The sequence below is a fragment of the Schistocerca americana genome, chromosome X, assembly GCF_021461395.2.
Source record: "Schistocerca americana isolate TAMUIC-IGC-003095 chromosome X, iqSchAmer2.1, whole genome shotgun sequence".
NCBI lineage: Eukaryota > Metazoa > Arthropoda > Insecta > Orthoptera > Acrididae > Schistocerca > Schistocerca americana.
This window is the reverse complement of record NC_060130.1, coordinates 748755778-748774731: the sequence shown is the minus strand read 5'-3', so window position 1 is coordinate 748774731 and position 18954 is coordinate 748755778. Positions and strand designations below refer to the sequence as shown.

The 18954-nt window shown below is 43.3% G+C and overlaps 1 protein-coding gene across 3 annotated transcripts in view; it reads right to left on the bottom strand.

The window, feature by feature from the left end:
- LOC124554815 (ecdysone-induced protein 74EF) overlaps positions 1 to 18954 on the bottom strand; it is an 893955-nt gene that overhangs the window by 561996 nt on the left and 313005 nt on the right. For all 3 annotated transcript variants that reach the window (XM_047128473.1, XM_047128472.1, XM_047128474.1), the window contains one exon: positions 3854 to 3882. The gene's annotated coding sequence lies outside the window, so the exon portion shown is untranslated. The remainder of the gene's footprint in view (positions 1 to 3853; positions 3883 to 18954) is intronic.

The window sequence follows — 18954 nt, the reverse complement described above, 5'->3', positions numbered from 1 at the left end:
GGTGAACGCAGTATTTGTGTACCATCACTGCATGGCACGCAAACGGTTGCAATTGACATACGAGCTATACCAGTGCATGCTGGAATTGTCATGTTAATGGCTACACCGCTGGTGTTGCAGCTTCTCGAATTTCTTTGCGGTCCGTCGTCAGCACTGTCAAACAACTAAGGTGCCAGAAGCGTGTTACGTATACCTTCGCGGAGAGCCCACAACACAGGAAAGCTAATAAAATCCTCCTCCTTGTCTCGCCATCCAAGTATCTGCTGAAATATATTACACAGTGCTTCTGCTCGTTTCATGGATTAGATGTTTTCAACCGTTCCGGTCAACAAGGTCCGTGGTCTTCCCCTCTGTCTTGTCCCTCTAGGTTTGTAGTCAAGAATTCGTTTTGGAATGCATTCTACCTACATGTTCCCACCATCCGCATCTATTTCCTTGTGCATTGAATTAGTTTCTAATTCATTTTTAATGTCGTTTCTGAAGCGATCTTCTCTAGGACACCCTTTAACACTACGGAGAAATTTCATTTCAGCTGCCTGGAACTTGCTCCTATCCTTTTGCGTGGGAAGCCAGGTTCCACGTCCATAGAGCATAGTAGGAACTGCCATGGCTTTGTAAAAATTCATATGTGTCTCTTCCCTGGCTTTTTTAGCGTATTTCTGACTGTTCCAGATACTGCGTTAAATTTTAGGATCTTGCTATGAACTTCACTGTCGAAATTTCTTCTTATATCACAGTCGAGATACTAAAAGCAGGATACCCGTTCCAGTATTACATTATGTATTGTAATTTTCGATTGTATAGGTGATTTTTCTCTAAATGCCATTAACTTTGTTTTATGAGTGGAGACGTTCCTGTTATAGTTAGAAGCCAACAAATTAAGATGTAAAAGGGCTTCTTGATGATTGTTTTAATATTCCTGGATTGCTATTTGATCATCTGCGTACAGTACACCACTAAAACATTTCTCTCTATTGATCTTTACGCCATAGGTGATATTTTGTTTCCAAGCCCTGACTAGGTCATCTACGGAGACGTTGAATGAAGGTGGAGACAGACCACATCATTGCATTTTCGATTATAACTTTCGTCTCTTAGTAAAGAGCTTTTACAGAGTTAATTGGATGCGTTGCGAAGCGTGTTTTTTTCATAATCTGCCCAGTAGGTATCTTTTGACTTTGTGAAAAGCTTTTTCATTATCTACAAATGCTAAGTGCTTCTTTAACGTACATTATTTCCGTTTCTCTACTTGTCGTTTTATACTAAAAATACCATCCATACAGGATTTTCCTTTTTTAATTCAGGGATGAAAGAGAAGAACAAATGATGAATTTGAGCTAAGAAAGGAATATTAGGGATTAAGCTCGCGTAAACGACATGGTAATGAGAGACGAAGCATAAGGTCGGATTTGGGACGGAAAGAGAAACAGTATCGTCATTAGACTTAAACGATTTACAGAAAATGCGGAAAAACTAATGGCGGATGGCCGGGCTGGGTTTAGAACAACCGCCCTCAAGCGTCTTAGCACTGACCCACCTAGCTCGTTAAACTAAGTTAGGGAACCGTGATCCGGAAACGCCGGCCGCGGTGGTCTCGCGGTTAAGGCGCTCAGTCCGAAACCGCGCGACTGCTACGGTCGCAGGTTCGAATCCTGCCTCGGGCATGGATGTGTGTGATGTCCTTAGGTTAGTTAGGTTTAAGTAGTTCTAGGGGACTGATGACCACAGATGTTAAGTCCCATAGTGCTCAGATCCATTTGAACCATTTTGATCCGGAAACGTCTGAATCAGAAGTTACGAAGCCGGAATTGTTGTGGGACAACTTTGCCAGAGGAATACGAGAACTTGCAAATCGTGTTTGTACGATGTAATAAACCTATTTGATAGTTACAGCTCACTCTGTACGTCTGGTTAGTGTACAGCTCGTGAACGAACTCGATAGTGTGGTTCACGAAATCTTGGTCGATACTTGCTTTTCGCAAATTACGATACGACTCCCAATCATCTGTTATGGCTCTCGTATAAGGTAAAGTAAAATGCCTTATCGGGGGCACGAAATTTGCCTTTCCCCGATAGTAAATACGAACGACGAAGTGCTTCTTCAATTCTCTGTCTGTGCCCCCAAAGACACAAATGTGTTCGATTTCGCTTTTCAGGGGACGTCATTTGCTTACGAGTCGTGAGGTGCGACTCATCAATTTCTACGATTCTGTTCTGATCATCGATGGGTACACCTTCGTTTGTGACAATGACATATCACGCTTCGCGACAGACCCCGTAATAGTCACACACACTCTTGACAGACACTTCACTTTCAGAAGAAGTGCCTTCTAGTGTATAGCTTCTCACTCAGCAGGAAACGGTAACAGCTCTTTTCAGTGCTCAATTTAGACGTGTCAGGCCAAGTATTCCTTCTTATTGACGTCTTTTTCTTATATTTTGTGCAATACAGCTCGAAGGGGAACTCGATATAATAGGTTTTCTTGTACGGTTTAGCGCATGACTGGCCGTGACGTAAAACGCACTTTCTTTTTTTGTTCCGCATTTAGCAACAAGCTCTATTTCCACCAAAACTCCAACTACCTTTCCATTGTACATATTCGAGAAATTAACTTCCCTCACGAAAGTAAACTTTCGCTAGATATCAAGACTTTCATCCACTACTGTTTGCAGAGTTGTATGATATTCCCTCGGCAACGCAAAAAAACAACATCCAAATTCGCCGCCTGATCAGTGAGGTATTCGATATATATCGCTCGCTTTCCACACGCAACATCGATACCCAAGCCTTCTTCCGAGAGAGTAATTAGATTAGCTAAGGGCTTTCTATTATAGACACTGGAGCAGTGAGATGTTTAACCCTGTCTTGCGGGTCGAAGACCAGCGGCCCTTATTTTGGCTGATTTGATAGTTTAACAGAACAGAGAATTAATCTTATCCCGTCAGTTGCCGCTTCAAATTAAATCTGCAGATCAGTAGGCGTCGATTCTGGCAGCGACCGCGAGTGTGATTTCGCACGACGCCATGGAAGCTCCGAGGCACGGAAGAAACGAACGTTTCATACTCTAAACAGAGCACTGTCCTACGAATATGCAAGATTTGGCGTTTTGTCACATATCCACATTCGTCTTATCCCAAAGCGATTTGCGTCGGATGCGGCAGTAGCAGTGCTGATTTCTGCAGTGTCGGAATGAATTGAACCGTCAAGCTCTTTGGCACGGCGAAATATGTTACGTGTCGCTGTTTAGACTGCACGAGTCTTATTACACATTTGTTTCCCCCAGAGTGTCATCATTGTTGGTATCTCCTGTTGCGTCGTTCTTGGACTGTTTCCTCGCGTCCGTCGCGAGTAGCACGCACGTGCGAGCGCGTTCCGGACTCCCATTGTGTAACGCTTCCTGCGCAGCGGCGCCGGCACGTAGCATGTATCGCGCTCCTGTCGAAAGACTCCAGCGAAACTGAATGAACCGATTTCCACTTTCATATGACGACAGAAACGCTACAAATATCTGCCACCAGTTCATACAGCAAAATGCACCACACTGCGAACGATTTGAGGAACAGATACTTTTTCAAAACTTAATTTCTAACGTGCGGGTTCTCCAACTACTTTACAGAAGATTGTAGAGGTCGTATTATCCTTATTTTTTATTCAAAGACTGGGAAAAAATGCAGGCCTCGCGGGTAAGAAATATAAAATGGCAAGGAAAAGCAGAAAAAAAGTAACTACGTATTACAGCAAAGCTTTCGTATAAAAAAGCGGGTAGAAGGGTCACGACTGCAAACAAAGGTAACCCCACCTGCTGGAGACAGCTGGCTCAGTCGACAACGCCAGACTACGACGGAAGCTTACCTGCACAAGTTTAGCTGCACGGCACCCGTCTGCAAGCAGAAAGAATTCTCGTTAACAACACGCTCTGGAATGCAAAACACACGCCGCTACTACACTTTGTGATGTAACATGTGCTCATTTGGCCAATGGGCGTGCTACAAAATCGGAACAGCAGACGTATCAAGATGTATCACGGTATTCACTGTTGTCTGTGTACGCTGCCAGCTCCAGGCGGAGTGTGTTGGGACAGACCCATCATAACACTGGCACACAATACTTTCACGTCTCATTTCCATAAATTGTATCATTACACAGAGTTTTGCATCCTTATGTTTCCGAGGAAGGTACTAGCGATAGAGGAAACGCATGGCAAACGATGCTGAATCGCTCACACAATCAACGAAATTACATTTAATCCTGAATAATGATGCTCATCTATATGCAAGATTAGAGTCTGCACAAAATTTGCATTAGTCAATGTTCAGAAAATTGTTTTTCAGGATAGCTGAGCGAAAGTCCTAGATGGTGGCTCTCGGTACGGCATTCACAAATATAAAAGCAACAACTATAAATTGTTATAGTAGCCACTGTAACCAATTCTGAACTAAGAAAATAGAGTTAATTCATTACCTCTGTTTCTAAAATGAAATACTCTCAGTGACTAGTACACGATTTCAGAAATTATTGAGTGTTTTAAAGTTCTTGTTCAAAATTGTTTGTTGGCTCCCACATAAATATAGTCGTATGTCACATCCCAACACAAATGTAATCGAAAGTATTTCAGTTATGAAATTTATTAGAAGTATTCTAATCTTCACCTGACAAGTCAGCAAGCGGTTCAACGTGTTTTGTCAGGCCCGAGAACTTCCCAGAAGTTTTTTCATAGAAGACCCGCTTTGAGTACTATCGAGAAACGGAATGTGCAAGTTCCTCTTGAATCCCCGACCTTGGCTACATAACACAGCGCGATATCTGTCCAGTACATGGAATGAACAAATGCTGAAAGAAGAAAATTAAACACAGAGATTACAACAGCTACTTTCTATGTAGTTATGTCACTTCCCTATAAGAACAAACACAAAAACAACTGCTAAGAGGCGGATCACATTTGACGGACTATACTGGACTAGGTCGTGTAACTGTCAACCTACTCTAAGAGATAGTTACGTGACGAACTAACACTTTACGTATAATCTAGAGGCGTTCTCCATACGTGCCAAGTTCTATCATAGTTGAAGGTTACACTGACCGCCTGAAAGAAAATTACAAGCTACTGGAAATTGGATCTTGATCTTTGGATTGCATGTTACTGAAAAACCAGAGCCATGTGGCGTCACATAACATCAAAAAATTGCCCTTGCTCTACTTTCCGTCTCAGCTAATCATTTAGTCGTCCTAGCGTCCAACTTCGACTACACAACGCTTCTTATGTTCTCGGCATGTTGTGCCGGAAATGTTACTATGTTTTCTGCACATCTCTAATACAAAAATAGTCAAATGCAACAGAGTTCAGAGAAGAAACACTAAACAGCCTATACATGTCATTGCATATGCAATTTAAGTTCGATGGATCAAGTCAGCTCTGCGCATAATATTATCAGCTCTGCCATGATAATATTGATATATCGAGAAGCTGTACCAAGATGCTTCCCTATTTACCGATTCTGAACACCTGCATTAATCATTCCTTATTAAGTATTCATCCATATTATTTAGTTCTCTACACTTGTACTTTGTAGGAGAGTACCAGCACTACGTAGGTTTATATTATATTCGATGAAGTTAACGTCGCGGTTAAATCAATCCTGTAGTTCAAGAATAATTTTCTCAGGCAAGTTTATTGCGCAACTTTGAAAAATGCTTGTTCCGTCACTGAAGGCTTACGGCAAGTATGGTACGAATCAGCTCATAGCAAGATGTTTACATCTAAAACAGCTGCAGTTGTTGTGATATGATATTAGGTGCGATCCTCGGGAGTGCTAAATCAGATGTTTGTAATTGGCGATTTGTATATTTATAATTTACAAATGAAACGTATTTTCATAAACAATACCCCAATTGCCAGCAAGATCACAGCTTGTACAAAGTCAGTCAGAAGTTAACACGTTCACGTTCCCTCTGAAAGTCTGAAAAACCACAGTTTCCCTAATCAGAGGAAACTTTCGACCCTCCCGGTTACTCACGAAGTGACGAAAGTTTTACTGACTGACGTGGTGGCGGAAGGAAAACACCAACTTATGTTCATTTCAGAACAAAGCTAAATAGTAGTGCACGGGTTGGCTGCTGTGCATCGGCTACTTCTGGCTTCTCACTGGCAACCTGTGGACGCGCCCAGTAATCCGCAAAGCAAATAGTATTAACTAATCGTATTTGCTGGTGACATAACTTCGCATTTATAAGAAATCTGCAAGCGTCTTGCATACGTAACAGTCTTTACGCAACAGCAAGGTCAAATTTGCAACAGTCGCACATAGTTTGTGCGGCACTGTTTCCTGAAAACAAAAAAAAAAAAAAAAAAAAAAAATCGTAGACTCTTTATGATGCAGAAAGCTTCAAAATTTATGCTTCTAAGACTGTATTTCGACCCAAAGTTTCACCAAGACGATTCGGTTTGCCTATTCAGCATTTACACACTAGCTATGGTAGACAAGTCATACAAATAGTTTTGTATATGTGGATGATTTACAGAATGAAATTTCGAACTCTGAAGGAGAGGTTGTGGTAAAATGAAACTTTATAAAATATTTAAACTGTACCAGACTGCGTCTCAAACCCCGATTTTTGCACCTGCTGGGTATTTCTCTATTTATCAAGAAACGACAGTATATTTTACTCACTACCACGGATAGAAGCTCGTAACTCACCGAGTAAACAGTCCTCCAGTACATATACAGCCAAGAAATGCTGTATCATTACAGGATTGCTCTCCCCCTTAGTTGCAGTGAAGGCTAAATCTGTGATCTGATCCTTCAGAAGTCCGTTATTTATTCCTCTAATGTGCTTATTTTTCGATCTTAACTCAATCTGAAAAGAAATGGCGATTTCCAGTGTGCATTAGAAACATAGAATTTCGAGACGTTTGTTAGAAACGCATCTCTGTGTCGGAACACCAAGCGAGATAGTGCTGTGGTTTAGCACTGGAGAAGCGCCATTCGAATTCCTGTTCGGACGCCCTGATGTGAGTTTCCCGCGGTTTACCTAAATCAATTGGGGCGAATGCTGGGATGGGTGTTTAATCAAATTTCAGGCTTGCCGCCGGTCGTCGTTTAATTCATCCCACAATATTTTGACTGGGCACGTGCCAGTCATCTTCAGGTGATCCATCGATGTGAAGATGACTGGCAGGTGTCCAGTCGAAATATCGTGAGGTGAATTAAACAACGACCGGCTGCAAGCACGAAATTTGTTTGAACATTCAATTCGACGAGAAAATTTTAAAATTCATGCTGGGATGGGTGTTATTTCTGTGTCTACAGCTGTAGCTATAGCCTATAACACTATGTAACAAGAAATTGTTTATGTAAACTTAACAACACTTTCTGATTAAAACTGAGCTGCTGAACACGTAAATAACCATAGTTTTGCTCAAGTAAAATTTTCTTTGTAAATACTTAAGATATCCTTGTTTTTAGAAAACCTAGAGTAGAAAATCATTCATCCATATACTTCGATAAATAATCACTAGACATCAACCAATTCCATGTTGGTTGGTAATTTTAGCTCCCTTTTTTTTTTTTGTTAGTACCGTATGTTAGCATTAGATAACATTCAAGTGCAGAATTATTTCACTGTTTTCTAAATTATTGTATGGAGATTTTAAGATAAATGGATTTCTTCTAGGGCATGACAAAATACTCATGCTTGCTCTGCCTTCGGGACAGCAGCGCAACATCCCAATTAGGAAAGAATGGCCTGTGAGGGAAGAGTTAATTCCAGGCACAGCCTCTTGTAGCCGGGGAAAAATTTTGTTATCCCTCTGCGTATTAAAGTGGGACTAATTAAACAGCTCATTAAAGGCTTGGCCAGAGCTTCTGCAGCTCTTCACTTTGTAAGATAAGTGTTTCTCCAGATATCTCATACAAAAGTGAAAGGTGGAATATTTACAGCGCCCCAAATTCGGCTCATGTTACAATCAAAAGAACAGGAGGAAGCAATGAATCCAGAAGAATGTAATGCATGGGAGTCATTTAGAATGCTGATGCGTGGGTTTATAGGCAAGAAAAGAAGTAAAGTGACAATTACGCAGCACTTAAAGATTGATGCAAAATGTCAATTCAAATGCGCTACATATATTCACCTATTGATTTATTTAGACAGTATTTTCGAGATGTGATCGAATGACGTGGTGAAAGTTTAAATACAGACATTCGGTCTGTGGAGGGAAAAAAGAATACCAAAGATGGTGGGATACAGCTAAGATAGGGACTATGTTTGGATTCAGTACGTGAAACTAAAAGAGCACCGCACAAACTAAGAAGCCGTTGTGATGTTCGTTTTTCATTTAAATTCCCTCCAAAGTCACGAACATCCCTTTTGGAATGTTTGTTGTATATCATGAGAACAGCTATGCTCATAACTATTAGCTTTTTAATATATTCGTGATGACTGGCCGGCCGTGGTGGACAAGCGGTTAAAGGCGCTACAGTCTGGAACCGCGCGGCCGCTACGGTCGCAGGTTCGAATCCTGCCTCGGGAATGGATGTGTGTGATGTCCTTAGGTTAGTTAGGTTTAAGTAGTTCTAAGTTCTAGGGGACTGATGACCTTAGAAGTTAAGTCCCATAGTGCTCAGAGCCATTTGAACCATTTGAACCGTGATGACTGGGTGTTGTGTGATGTCCTTAGGTTAGTTAGGTTTAAGTAGTTCTCAGTTCTAGGGGACTGATGACCATAGATGTTAAGTCCCATAGTGCTCAGAGCCATTTGAACCATTTTTAATATATTATTGTTGATCGTTGAACACAGTAGTTACGTTAGTCTAGCGCCATTACAAGTGAATATTTTGAAATTACACCTAAAATTAGACAAAAATAGCTTTATATTCTTCATTAGCATGGAAAAGACTAATATAAACAATAAAAGTTTACGATAAAGGTAAATTTGGTTAAATTTTGTTACCCTGTGCAATCAATGTGAAGCATAATTAAAAATAACGTGTCGTCCACAGAGATTTACGAAGAGTAACGTTGCACATTTTTCATCATAATCTTGCACGGAGGGAATCAGAAAGAGACTGAAGGCAATGTGCCATCATTCATCGTTTCTATAACGTTATGAGCAAGAGCAATGGGATACATTCAAAAGTCAGAAAACTAATTAGGCAAATGGCCTTCTGTCACCGTGCCGCCTATTTCAGCTTGCTTTTTGCTGTTTAAGTTTTCATCTGCTGCTTACAATTCGTTCTAAAATTTCTTATCGAAAATACTCGTCGAGATTTGCATTTCGTGGAATCAGATAGTTCGATTACTAATTAACTTTGTAACCATTCCAGATGTGTACAAAAAAGGTCAGAAGAAGCACCCCGTGCTACCAGCAGAGGAACTGAGCACTAATAAGATAGGTTTTCTGCTAACTGAGAGCATACAGAAACGTACTTTGCTCTTCTACAGGACTATCTGCTCTAAATGGCACTGTTTTTATGTGGTCGTTCCACCCTACTGCTATCCGCATGGCATGTGAACTAAATGAGTCCGCGCAGCGTTCTCAGATGCCGTATAACCATTTTAATTATTTTCGTAGTCATTCCCAATACTTACAAGTTAACAGCAAAGAATTTATTAATAGCGCACTGAGATGCGTGGAAAATTAGCTTTTGCTCAAAACGGAGTGCAAATTACAACTACTATACTCTTCCAGTGTTTAATAATAAGAGCACGTACCGAATTTCAACTAACATTAGACGTAATTTCTAACATTTTCTAAACTTTTTCGCGTGTATATGCTTAGCATGAAATGTTTAACACATTAAGTCATTTGTAAAGTAATCAGATGTTTGAAGCTGTTTTGTACACGGGAGTTCGATTTTTTAAGGAATCAGAGATGAAAGTTTACTGGTACTCACTAAAAAGGAAGTACAGTCTGTAACTGATATTTTAGCCGATACACAGGAAGCGCAACAAAAATGGCGAGTTTGCATGCAAGACGCCTCAGAATCAGCATCGCGTTTGTGGGCATTAGAAGCACAACAGCGAAGATAAGCGGTACTGCATAAGTTGAAACCAGTTCCTATCAACAGTATTACCGCACAGGCGTAACTTGAGATAATTTCTTGTAGTGTCTGTAGACGTAAAGTGCTATGAAGAGCAGGCGCCTTAACTAATAATGACACAGCGAAACAGTGGAGTGCCGGATAGAGAAATGAAATCGGTTCCTCCAGAGTAAGAATCTAGTCATTAAGTGCTGTATCTTCTAGTTTGTTGGGGATCTCTGAAAGGATGCTACGGAAAATAACCGCAAGGTTGTGGGCTCCAGAGTGCAGGCGATCTCTGACGTTCGTCTTTCATAGCAAGTTGCTACCAGATACGCTACGGAAACTACGGTAGTGATAAATTAGCACCGAATACTGTTGCTCTGACCTGTTGTCGGGGCAGGCTTGGAGTCCGTGTGTGCAGAATCTTACACATGAGCGCTATTTAGCAATTAAATACTGGGGTCTGTAATAGCCAGTTTGCTTCGGTTGAGAGCATTTCCGATATCTGACCGCTCAGAATAAATTTGGTTTGTAATGTTCCGTTAATAATTTCGTCTGAATGATGTAGCAGTTACATTGACTAGACTTTGGCTGCGCTCAAGAAAAAAGCAATGTACGTTATCGAAGCGCGGAGCAGAAACGATTGAAACGATTTTCGTTCAAAAACTGATGCTTCACTGTGATATTCTACGTCCACCTAGAGAAACAGCTGTGCATGGCTACTGCGGTGCCATCATTCGTCACAATTGTTATCTTCAATCAGGATCGACCTAGCTCTTTCAGTGCGACACCTACAAACGATCTACACTGTCAGGAGGTATAGAAGTGCATGCAGCAATTACGAGCAAAGACAACAGATTCATTCGTTAGAAATGGAAATACCGTAAGATAGCTCTACTTATGATAACACTGTACGTAAATGTATACCCAACATAGCACAGCTCCTTCTTCTGAGCCGGCCGAAGTGGCCGTGCGGTTCTAGGCGCTACAGTCTGGAGCCGAGCGACCGCTACGGTCGCAGGTTCGAATCCTGCCTCGGGCATGGATGTGTGTGATGTCCTTAGGTTAGTTAGGTTTAATTAGTTCTAAGTTCTGGGCGACTGATGACTTCAGAAGTTAAGTCGCATAGTGCTCCGAGCCTTGAACCTTCTTCTGAGGTTTCCATTCTCGAAGAATTTTCTATTTCATTTTCTTCTAATTTGTGATTTGGATTTTCATTCAAACGGCCTGTTTCGAAATGCGACGACTGAATGCTAAGTATTCTACACATTACACCGTAATGTTTTTCGTCGGTACGCACCTATTACAGATTTGTTCGCTTTTGTAAAATTTGATCTTTACCTACGTAAGACACACACAGTATTGCCACATTCAAAGCCCTCATCCATACCCAAAGCAGCCATTTGATGTGAGACATCCTCATTCGGCGCGTTATGTTTTGAAAACACAAATCCTCCGTCAACAGAGATACGTCCACTTCTGTAACTGAGCAGATGACTGCCATGCGGAGGACCCGCGTTCGATTCCCGGTACTGCCAGGGATCCTTCCTTGGTGAGAGGACTCGAAAGGAGTGTGTTGAGCCTCGAGATGGCAACTGGGGAACTACTTGACGAGTGGTAGCCGCTCCAGATCACGGAAACACAACTGCTAGAGAGCGGTGTGTGGACCCCCGCTCTTTCAGATCCCATCCAAAGACGCCATTGGCAGAAGATAACAAAGTAGTCGGTCGGCACCGACGGCCCGCCAGGGCCAGTGCACGGAATTTACGTTTACGTACGAGACACACTTTATTTGTCCTTTCCCAGGAAGAGTGAGCGTTGGGAGAACGTGGTTATTATGTTATCGGTTTCCAACCGCCGACGATGAAAGTAGAACTTTCCTTTCTAAAGTTAATAGCATCTCGTCGACTGAATTTACTGGACACATGGTACGAGACGCAGTAAAATGCACTTTCTCTTATCCGTAGCCCTTTTCCCACCTTGAAGGGAGGCTAACGAGACAGTGGTCTGAGTGTAGGGAAGTGAGGAGGGGTACGGGGGTGGGGGGGGGGGGGCAGGTTAGGTATGGTCTTTGGAGCAAGATTAAAATCTTTTCCCCTTTCCCGCACTCACCATTACACTGCAGTGTAAATCACCGTGTGTATCCAATCTGTCCCTCATGTCGATAGTGGAACCCGTAAACACTGTTACCTCAATTCATTTCTTAGAAAAACATTTAACTGAATCCAAGTAGTAAATTGGTGACAATTTTAATAAAGGGATGTGGATAAGTGCAATCAAACCTTGACCTACGACTAGAGCTAAAAGAGGTGGCGTCCGCAAACCATATTTAAGTTCGTCGTGGTTTCCCTGAATCGTTTAAAACAACTGCCATAGTCGATTTCTTTCCCCCATTCCCGCGTGTGCTGTGTCTCAAATTACCTGTTCGTCAATGGGACACAAACTCCAATCTGCCATCTTTCCTTCTGAGACTAGAAAAATCGGACAATATCTGTATCATTCACAGAGTTTTAAAATCTCTTTAACAATACTGTATAAGTAACAATCAACTAGGGCTCCCAGCATCAGCTTTGATGGGCTATGCTATTTTGCTATTAACACTCAAGGAAATTGCTAGACAGTAAAATTTTATGTTGCTGAGATTGTACATACAGGTGACACTCAAGTCACTGGAGATAGATATCAGGCTCATTTGGACAATGACTGATGGTTTTGCCAGTGGCACTACTGAAGGAAAATCCCAACATGAGACAGTGGATACGAAAGCAGACAGATGGCGATGCCAGTATTATGTCAACCTCAGTAGACAAAGGACTGTTAAGAGAAGAGGAGACACGACAGCAAGTGACAGTATGCTACCTTGATTTCATGTTGGTGCCAGACCGGAGTATGAGTGAGTACGAAAGATTCAGAATGATCAGGTTAACTGTAGCCTTCGACACTACTTCGGCAACTCACAACCAGATTGTCACCTTTCAGTCTAACCTATACTTAGAGCCGCGTTACAGATCAGTCTGTCACCACAACCTACACTAAAAATATTTTGTCAGTGTTCTGTTCACTTTCTGTTTGTACTCGTGCAACGCCACATGCCAGAATATCATTACGTCACTGAACTAAGTTGACATTCGGTATCCAGGAAACGTGCCTGTCGTACCATAACATATGGGCTAGTACAGGTCCTGCTCCTAAGCGGATGAGGCTGGAATAGGGCCTTGCGCAGCGCCGAGTGGGCACTAGGATACAGCACGGAATGAGCGTTAACTTATACCCATGGCCATAACACACCTCGCAGGTTCGTTTTAAATTGTGTTTTTGAAGTAGAGGTGTTGAAGAACCCTAGAGTTTACCCAACTGATGTAAGAAACGGTCTGAAGAGCTCACCAGAGATGCAGTACGAGATACCTATTCTCGGTCGGCTGCCGGGTTTCCACCTGCAACAGACAGAGCGAGCTGGTGCATTCGGCAGGACCACGGTTAAAATTCCAGTCCCGCCATCCAGGTTTACGTTTTCCGTGATTTCCCTATTTCGTCCCAGGAAAATGCCCGAATTTGTGCTCCGTCTCTAATGACCGCGCTGTCGACGGGACATTAAAATCTAATCTTCCCTCCTTCCATATGCGACTGGCGCATTCCCCTCTTTCCTAAACTAGTGATCGATGTGATAAGCTGTATGAGCTGTAAGATAAATAAGTAACAGTGACGCCAACTGCGATGGCGATGAGGATGATGATTACGGTTTTAAAGAGACTAAAGATAATACTGTATATTGGTAAACAGTCTTTTATCCCCCCCCCCCCCCCCCTCAGGACATATTCCCGCCACTCAGGACACCATGTGTCTGTGTCTAGAATAAATTACGCAAGTGTGAGAATGAGTTGTAAATAATTGCTTAGCGTGCCTCTAAGGATCAATGTGGGTATCAGAACGGTATTTACCTAGCGGGGTGTGAGAAACAGCCTAAATCGCACATCCAGGCTGGCTGGCTCGCTAGTCCTAGTCATCAATCCCCTGGGCGAATTCGATCTGGAATAGGCTCGCCTCCCCGTGTCTCAGAAGCGACGCTTTAACGCGCCCGGCTATCTGGGCAGGTACCAAGTGTGAAACCAACGCCAAGACTCCGGTCGTGCTTAGGGTTTGTTATATGCATTTGCGACAAGAGCAATTGAAGCTTAACCTCTGAAAATTGGCATTATGTAGGGTGTAGGAGAACCGGGCGACGTTTGTTGCGTGCGATCAATCTAAGAGGGGCGTTCAATAGGTAATGCAACATTTTTTTCTAAAAGCAGGTTGGTTTTATTCAGGATTCCGATACAACATATTATTCCTTCCTCTTTTGGCTACAAAACCCCGTTTTTAAGCCGGCCGCGGTGGCCGAGCGGTTCTAGGCGCTGCAGTCCGGAACCGCGTGACTGCTACGGTCGCAGGTTCGAATCCTGCCTCGGGCATGGATGTATGTGATGTCGTTAGGTTTAAGTAGTTCTAAGTTCTAGGGACTGATGACCTCCGATGTGAAGTCCCATAGTGCTCAGAGCCATTTGAACATGTTTTTAAACATAATCTACGTTCAATGTGACGGCTTTAGCCACTTTACTGGGAGGGCCTGTGTACCCGCTTGTTACCGCTCTATTGGTCGACGTCGGAGCCAATATCTTGATGCATCAATAGCCTCGCCACCATCTACGTACTGCTTCCCGCCGAGTGTATCCTTCATTGGAGCAAGCAGTTGGAAATCGGATGGTGCTAGATCCGGGCTGTATATTGGATGAGGAAAGACAGTCCAATGAACAATGAAGTTTCGTGAGCTCTTCTCGGGTGCGCAGACTCGTGCGAGGCCTTGCGTTGTCATGAAGAAGGAGAAGTTCCTTTTCATTTTTGTGGCGACGAACACGCTGAAGCCATTTCCTCAGTTTTTTGAGGGCAGCACATTGAGATTCAGAGTCGATCGTTGCACCAAGAGGGAGGCCATCAAATAGAATAACTCCTTCAGGATCCCAGTAGACCGTAGCCATGACTTTACCAGCTGACGGTACGGTTCAAAATGGCTCTGAGCACTATGGGACTTAACTGCTGTGGTCATCAGTCCCCTAGAACTTAGAACTATTTAAACCTAACTAACCTAAGGACATCGCACACATCCATGCCCGAGGCAGGATTCGAACCTGGGACCGTAGCGGTCGCGCGGTTCCAGACTGTAGCGCCTAGAACCGCTCGGCCACTCCGGCCAGCTGACGGTACGGCTTTGAACTTTTTCGACGGAGGATATGTGGTGTGGCGCGACTCCGTGCATTGCCGTTTTGTTTCCGTCGCCTGCGACGATGTTTGACAAAACATTGTCACCATCGTAACGCGCAATCAATTCCGCGCAGACGGTCCTTCATTTCTCTTTATGGTCTTCTGTTACGCGGCGAGGAACCCAGTGGGCAGACACCTTTGAGTGGACGAGTGTGTCAATGCTGCCAACAGAAACGTCCACTGGAGCAGCGAGGTTTTTGATTGTGATCAGTCGATTACCTCGAACGAGAGTGTCCTCACGTTCCAACACTGCAGGAGTCACAACTGTGTGTGCCGGCTCGCACGCTGGAGATCGAACAGGTTTGCGCGAACTTGTTGCGATGATGAAAGATGCCTCGTCCAACGACTCACCGTGCTTTTGTTCACTGTCTTCGATGCTCCGGTTTTCCGCCAAAAGAAACGCAGTGACAGTTGTCTGCTTGGAACGCACCTCTGTTACAGACGCCATTTTGAAGGATATGTATGTCGCCGCTACGTATCGAAACTACATAGGTCTGAAGCGGGAATATTACACGAGGCCCTACAACAAATTCCTAATTTTTTCAACCGAGAACGGCCGAGAAAAAAATGTGTCGCATTACTTATCGAACGCCCCTCGTAACAGGTGCGCGGTGACCTGTTGATTTCACCGTCTCCGCAGCTTCTGGGCGACTTGCGCTTCATTGAAAATAGTATTCTCTATAAGGCACTCGTTTGCCCGGAGGACTGTTCTCGCATTTGGTGGTCTGCGCGAGCGCAGCTGCCGAGTCGGCCGGCGGCCTTGCCGCTGCGACAATCGCGAAGAGAAAACGCGACCTTGGCCTATTACTTGTAATCGCGGCCGAAGGCTGCCAGATGAATTTGAATACCGGCTACGGCTGTGGCTGGCGGTGACCGCTTGGACTCTCCTTCCGGCGCGAGGTCAGCCAATCGAACGCTGCGAGGCCGCTTCTTACGACTCCGGCTGCGTCGCGCCTTCCAACAAACAGTGAGCTGCGGCCGGCATACGCCCCTCCTCTCCCAGCAGCGGGCGCCTCCGCTGGCATGTTTCTGGTCACCGGCCCAATAACGAGTTCGACGACCTTGGCCTAAGAGCCTCGGTAAACACCGAACATTCCCCTTATATCTACCTTTCTGTGTTTCTCTCTCTGTCTCTCTAATTCTGAGGATTGTAAGGGTTTTTTTGTGTTCATCAGAGAGGAACAGAGACAGAAAAGATGTGACTAAAACTGGGAACAACTGGGCGAAGATATCCAATTCACGTGTCAAATCACGTTGAAATGAGCCTGACTGGCATAATTTCTTACACTGTCAATGTAGTTGAATTGGCTGGATTTAGTATAAAACGTTCTCGCTTCTCTCCCCATATAAAATTTAGATAATTTCTCAGGCCTTAGATGATTGCTACCATGCTGCCACGCTCCTGGCTCCACGTGTCACCTTCTTTACAAATCCATACTTTTCCCAGAGTAATTTCAACCGTTTCTCAGCTCCCAGACCAGGAAGTTCAAATGTGTGTGAAATCTTATGGGACTTAACTGCTAAGGTCATCAGTCCCTAAGCTTACACACTACTTAAGCTAAATTATCCTATGGACAAACACACACATCCATGCCCAAGGGAGGACTCGAACCTCCGCCGGGACCAGCCGTCAGCTCCCAGACCAGGAAGTAATTGCTGAAATCTATCCATTCTATCAACTATAAGCTACTTTACCCCTTTCCATTTCTAATGAAGACTCCTTCCTCTCATTTTTTGCATTACTGCAACGCTTCATACTTTCTACCACCTACGTCCCGTTTCTCGGCCCCTCTCAATACTCTTTCCACATCATTCTTTCATGTTACTTACTCCTCCCTCCTACCCCATCTACATCCAAACCCCTTACCTATAAAATGTTGCCAGGAGCCGATAAAACCATCATTCTCACAAGATCCAAAACTACAAGTCGTCTACGTGTTTTTAATTGTTTTGTTCAGAACTGAAGAGTAGCAACATGGCTTCTGCATTCCTCCCGTACCTTGGGAATGTAAGTAGCAGGTAATTAAAAAAACGAACTTCCTCATGGGCAATCAACTTTCTCTCTTTTAGAGTTGTAGCTTGCATATGATGGGAACTTGCCCAGAGTGGATTTATTAATACCGTAGTAGATCTGTGGCCTGAAAAAAGAACTTCGAGTCCCAAACAATTTAAGTCTTACTAGTGATGTGACGTTTCACAGAAAATTTCATATTCATGTTTTCACGGTCAGAAATCTTTTACCCATCAATATATCTACATAAAATATGTTGCGAATAAAAGTCAGCGACAGTTAACGGAATTTGTAGTTTTTTTTTTTTTTTTTGTGCTCATGAAGTATCGATCCTTGGTTTGGTATTGCTAAGATTGTTCTATTGCTAAGATCGTTCTACTTACGCATCAGTTCGTATTTTAAAAGTGTGTTGTTACTGAAAGTAAACAACACTTAATGAAATTTGTTGTTACTGAATCTTTTTGTTTTTGGCATAATGTAGCCCCCCCCCCTTGGTAGTACGTGTTATGGAAAATACGTTGGTATTGCTAGGGTTAATTACCGAACACAAGCTCGAGTTGCACGCGCAAGTAGAAGCAAATCAGCCGCGACATTTACGAAGGAACCGTAACGGCACACGCTTGAAGTTCCTTAGGTAAGCTGTATTGGGATGGTCGGGCATGAGCTGGAATACTGATCCTCAAAAATACGACTTCAGTGCCTCAACGAGTACGAAACCGTTTATGTGGTCAGACGCCGTTCCCACTGTGACCTCGGCATTTTAATCTAAGCTGAAGTAAGTACGTAATTTTGACCCCTGTGTGTGACTCGTATGAATGCAGTTCTGTGACAAGTTTTCAGGATCAGCGATGGTTATTCCGAATCCGATTCATGTCTCGGTGACTTGATAGCAAGCTATCGCGTTACACATTTAGCCACAAGAGGGAGATCAGTAGGAAAGAGCTAGTGAATGTCAGAAACACATTTAGATATTCTTTGTGAACTGTGGTAAGTATATGATTGGTTCAAACACGTCATGATGACGTCAAGAAGATTGCGAGAATTTACATATTGTTAAGAGCTAGAAAGAGCTTTACTCGTGACCAACGATTACACGGTCAGTCGCAGTAACAGTTACCTTTCCCCTTTTCCCTGCCCTATGGTACGCATTTCTGTTCACAACTTATAGGCCTCTAACTGTTAGTTTCTCCTTTGTCTAAGGTAGAATGCAGGAGGGGGCGTCTTCTGCTACTGTCGTCACAATTTGCCTAAGCGCTTAAGCTTGAGATGGAAGACAGCGTTGTTACCTCTCGCAAAACATCTGCCCTTGGAGTAGAATTTTTTGTCCAAGTTAAAGGGGATTGGAGTTAAGCGTCTCATCCACTGGAGCGTATTTGACATGAAACACTAGCTTTGACAGGACAAAAGGAAGGAAGAAATTTGAGCTCTTTCTGCAAGGAACCGTGCCGGGATCCGCTTGAAGTGCTATAATGTGTTAGTTGTTATTGCAAATCTATGAAACACAGTTAAATGGAAGAAAGTGACTCTGTTTTATATTTTCTGTCACGAGCCTCGCCGACGAAAAAGTGCGTGCACAGGTAGTATTTCCTGGGCCGATCTGACGGGAGTCAACCTTTGCCTTGCAGCTC